We start from the raw sequence: 5,813 nt of genomic DNA on the forward strand, positions 1-5,813 counted from the left end.
CACCCTGAATGCTACGCTTGGAAGATTGACTTCACAGATAACGGTAGATCAAACGTGAAATCTCAGGCCCCTTTGAGGAAGCCCTTGCTGGGTGCAAGATCACATGTTGAATCTGGGTGGAGAATGAGCCACGTCTTTGTTGAGTGAACATTCCTCTTTGAAAGTCTGTGACTGGACAGAATTTCTATTATGGTGAACCATGTCCCAGTGGATTTCGTTCTGACACTTTGAAGGCTTCTGTGCATTTCTGGGGTGGTGTTTTCATGTGTTCCTTTTGTGGGTCATGTATCTCTTCCAGGAGAGATGGGGGACACTGATCCAAGGGTGACATGTGACAAAGACCAATGATGAATCTGGCTGAGCACAATGGAGATCAGGCCTCATCCTTGCATTCACCAGCCCCCTAAACCACTCCCCAACTCTGCCATTCTAATTTCAGTGCACTGATTTTCTTCATATTATTAACTGAGGAACCTCATTTTCTGTTCTCAAATCCTGTGTACTATGCCCCTATATTCGTCACTGTGCCCTCACTTTAAATACAATTTTTGAGCACATGTCCTGTGCCATGCGCTCTGACAAGATTTTATACACGTTCTCATTCAATGGCCTCAATAACCCCCCAAGACCATGTGATTATCCTGATTTTAGAACTAAGGAAACTGAAATAGTTGGGCAGTGAAGAGGAAATAGGAGAATCCAGATATGAATTCAGGCAGGCCAAGTTCAAGGACGAAGCTCTTTACCACTTGACAATATTACCATAGCAAGTAAACTCTCTTGTCTGTATCACCAATTAATGCTTTCTGAACATCCTAGCTTTTACTTCACAGAAGAATAGAAATCAGCATGAAATCACTTAGAAACTCACATCTGGACCTCTTCCTTGGATACAAGGGGAAAGGGCTGACGTGAAAAATGGCACCTGTTTCTAATTTATTGTTTTCATAGAATAAGAAAAGTGCAGAGGAGAGAAGTGTTTTAGAAAGGCTACTGAAAGGAATTTTTGAGATTTAACACCAAACGTCGGTGTGATTTGTCCTTCCTCCAATGCTGAGATACTGTACTGAAGTAAACTGAGAGGAAAAAGAGGGTTCTGCCTTTCACACTGAATAGATGTAATGTGGGGCCATTATGATGGAGGATCTGGGTGGGCAGGGTCACAGGATGGAGTGGAGGGACGGTGGGGGGCTGGGATGCAGAATTGGGGCAGGGGTGGGGGGGTGAGGAGGTGGGGGAGTGGCATGGGGGTGGGGAAGAGGAGGACTGGGATCCCGTCTCAGTTTTGCTCCTCCGCAGGACAGCCTTGAACAGTTCAAGAGCTGCCTCTGTGGCATGCTGTCAGGTGAGGGAAAGAAAAACAATGAAGCTGCCAGACAGCCCTCTCTGTACCAGCCCAGCTCTTGAGGCCCTTCTAAGCCTATAAGTCTATTAAATGTAAAAGTAGAAAGGACAACCATTTGAACCCATTTTGGGTCAACGAATGACTACAGGCCAGATCTGGTAAACAAAAGGTAGACGGAACAGAAGTGTCCCTGTTGTTGACTACATAAATCCTTTTCCATATGCATGCACAATTTTTTTTTAAAGATTTTATTTATTTGTCAGAGAGATAGAGAGAGCACAGGCAGGCAGAGAGGCAGGCAGAGGCAGAGGGAGAAGCAGGCTCCCTGCGGAGCAAGAAGCCTGATGTGGGACTTGATCCCAGAATGCTGGGATCATGACCTGAGCCGAAGGCAGCCGCTTCACCGACTGAGCCACCCAGGCACCCCTGCATGCACAATGGAAATAAACTTATTTTTTAAAAAATTAGCATTGATCATTTTGGAAGAAGTTTGGGCACAGGAGAGTCCTGCCTGATATAGAGAGAGTGACAGGGGCTCACTGTAGCTCATGAGGAAAAAAACCATGATTGTCACTGGTGATGTGCCTGCTGCCTGCTCTGAATGTCCCTCCTATTATCGCCCGAAAGCACTCATCTGTGATTTCAAATATCATTAAGATTTCCATGGTAAATTAGCTTCCAATTATCCCTGGTATGTCTGAGGCCACAGCATTTCTGCTCAAACAGGACTGCCAGCACACTCTGATGGGACAAAATGCAGCCAAGCCATTGAAAGTAGCGTGGTTATCTTTGTCTTTTTTAGAAGAAAAACGCAAAGATGGCAGAGGCTCTATAGAGTTTATATGACTGTTTCTGGCTTGTGCCCCAGAGAGTGCTGTTTGGTGTTGTTCATGATTTCATTGAGGATCTCTGGACTCCAGACCTCCCCAGTGAAGTCATCTTTTGATCTGATTGGTGTTTAAAGCCCATGCTGTTCTGTGAAGAATAAGGCCCAAGATATCTCAGACCCACTGTCCTAGTGAGTTTTCCCTGGTTTCTTTCAAGTAACCGAATGCAGCTTCATGCCTCCAGCACAAAGAATCATCAGTGATTTTAAGCTTGTTTCATGGGTGGCAGCAGGAAAACATCACAACACTGTCTTAGGACAGCTGTATTGATCTGCCTCATTTCACTCAGCTTTCCCGCCATGTTGTAGAACATTTAGAGAGCCGAGCTACAGGAGACCTACCTGCATCCAGGCTCTTTGCTTTGTTATTCAAATAAAAGAAAAATCAAGTCTAGGGTTGCCCCATATTGGGCTGGCCCAGATTTTGTGTTTCATCACAATTTTATGTGCTTCAGAGAATGAGTGAATATAAATACATTTGTTAACAATGAGGCAGATTGTCACAAGCAAGAAAAGTGAAAGAGAGGGAAGATTGGAAGGGAGGAAGAATAAAGGCATTTTGTCAGTGTACAATAGAAACGAACAAGCGTGGTGCTGTTATTGTAGGAGACTCATAGACCTACCCTAACAAGTTTATTGTCAGTGTGTTTTAAGGACTGGATTTGAAATTTTACACAAAAATCTTATAGCACATTTCAATAATTACATTCATTATTAAAAGTGGAATTTGTTTTTTTCACACATACTGGAAAACTAACATCACTGTGTATACTTTTGGAATATGTACCTGTATATTTAGAATTTGTGATGAGTTAAACAGGCACTGATCTGAAATTTTGCTCACCACCGGGGACAAATAGATTCCTTATTCTGTATATAAGCTTTTGAGGATTATTTATTTTTTCCATTGGCCCAAGATTGCTAACAATATTCTGAGGAAATGAATGTGTTTGTGTGGGCTGATTTGTAGTGAATGATCCATTTGTCATCATTCTGGGTGATGAGGTGCTGAAAAAATGTGTAGAAAAGAAGGTGAAATCAAAAAAAGAAAAAGGAGTAGAAATGAGTCAGCTATTAGCAATCCGCAGATGTAAGAAAGCCGTGAAGACCTCTGTTCTGTAAGGATTATTACTTAGGATTATGGTTTGCAGTGTTACAGGCTCTAGAGTTGGGGAGGGAAGAAAAACATGCATATTTGAGCATTTCCTACCATCAGGCTGCTATGTATATATCTTCTCATTTAATTTTATCATCTGACCATGAGAAGTAGCATTTTTTAAATCCTATTTCATAGGACATGACTTAAGCAGATTATGTAGATTTCTATGAGTTGCACGATGAAGGGTGGGGAGGTAGGATTCGAACTCAGGTCTGTCTGACTTCAGTTCTTTGTTTTTGTGGCAGAAGGTATTTTCTGAAGGTGGCCACAATATTATCTCCAATTTCACTGGCTCTTCTACAGTGTGACCTTGCCAATCACCCATCAAAAGATGGTGTCTATTTCCCATCCCCTTGAATTTAAGCTGGCCCATAACTTACTTGTTGCTATTAAAGTATGGCGGAAGTGACACTGCATGACTTCCAAGGCTAGATCAGAAAAGGCCCAAAGGCCATGCAGCTTCTGCCTGATTCTGTTGAGACATAGCCCGTTGCTATGGTAGAATTCTCATTACCCTGAAACTGCCAATGTTGGAAAAACCATCTTAGAAGTTCCTGTCAATGGTCCTAGTTGAGGCCAGCCTTCTAGCCATCCTCGCCAAGGCATACATGCAGTATGTGAAGCCATTTTGGATTCTCCAGACCACCACAGCCACCCCCCACCGTGTGCCACCAAGTGACCTCAGTCAATATTTCAAGAAACAGAATAGCTAGCCAAGTCCCGCCCATATTCCTGGCCCACAGAATCATGAAAGATAACATATTTGGGGTAGTTTGTTACATGGCTGTGTTAATTGACCACCTGATAACCATATGGTTACCCTTTGCCCTTAGGCAAGACCAACAGAGAAACGACCTGTATCTGAGTGATGGTGAGAACTTTGACAGACTGATCTGAGGCTAGTTAAAAACTGGTTGAAAGTGATGAAAAGACAGAGTTTTCATCAGGCTAGGTAGAGAAGGACTTGGGCTGAGAACAAACTGGTAGGAAAATCTGAACTAACAACTAAAGATAATTAACAGATAAGATATATCTTTGCAATAACTCCAAATCCTGTCTCCATTCCCTTGTCCCCTTCAGCAATCTTCAATTCTAGAGTTACACATTTACTTAAAATCAACTCCATCATTTTACCCTTTACTTTAAAATACCTCTCACTCACTTATGTCTACAGAAGATAGCCTAGATTTCTCACTTTACCAGATCAGACTGTTCAGTCCAGTATAAAAGCTAAGAGTCAGGGGGTTGGAATCAGAAAGACTTGGGGGGTTGGTTAAATTTCTCCTGAGAAAGTCTTGTTTATCAGTGTTTTTGTGTGGTCTATTTCTGGATATGTAACATCTAATATGACCAAGATAATGTTCTCTGGAATAATGTGATTCTTTGATAGCAGGCATCCTTATAGACAGATAACTCGTGTTGATGCTTCATAAATTTTTTTAATTTCTGAGTGAATTTCACTATTGGCCACCCTTTCCACAGATAATTTAAGGCTTATCTGAGATCCTGAAAAGTTTATACCATTTACTCAACCAAAAAAGTATCAGGGAGGTGTCTGTATATTAAAGTTGCTAGAGGAAGGGCCCTAGATGATTCAGGGTTAAATTTCTCTCCCAAGTTCATGGACAATTGCATGATCCAAAGCACCTGGGAAAGTCTTCAGGCTTGCAAATGCTGTCACGTAATTAAGAGTGGGGAATCACCCTCTCCATCGCCATTATTAGACACAGTGATTGGTAGAGATTTAAAAGACAATTATAGAGTTTGTCAGGGACTTCCTCATCATCACCACAACAGAAAATCCATTTGTGTCCCACTGTACTTGGTAAGTGACCTTGTGGGAAAAGTGGTGGCAGCTACAGTGCTAATAGTACTTTGTGACTAAGCTCAGTGCCAATATAATATGGCAAAATATTAGCGATTAGGAATCATGGATTTATCGGATGCTGGGGCAGGAATGTACCACTTTAGAGACTATTTGGAGCACATGCTCAAGGTTAACACCACAGATTTCTGAAGAGACCATATCAGAGGATGTCAACCCAAGAAAGTCTGTCTGGGCTTATTAGCTTGCTATTCACCTCACTTCTTTTCCAACCCCCATCATCTATAATTTTAAGTGAATTTTTCATATCTGATTTATTATCCTCAATCATTTGTGAATTTGGTCTCTTCTTTTAATTGACTTAGAGATGACTTTGTCCCATGTTTTACTTTTCTTTCACCATATGCCAGGTTCCAAGAGGCCAGCATATCATTTGAGAGCTTTGTCTTGGGTTTGATCTAAGACTTGGTTTTTGTTTTACCATCAGGGGCAAATTATTCACCTTCTCTGAGTATCATTTTGCATTGCTCAAAAAGTGGTGTTAATAAATGTACTTGCACAGGGCTTATTATGGGAGTTAAAAATATTGTTTATAATA

This window comes from Mustela putorius, unplaced genomic scaffold, assembly GCF_011764305.1.
Source record: "Mustela putorius furo isolate JIRA1106 unplaced genomic scaffold, ASM1176430v1.1 tig00003834_pilon_pilon_pilon, whole genome shotgun sequence".
NCBI lineage: Eukaryota > Metazoa > Chordata > Mammalia > Carnivora > Mustelidae > Mustela > Mustela putorius.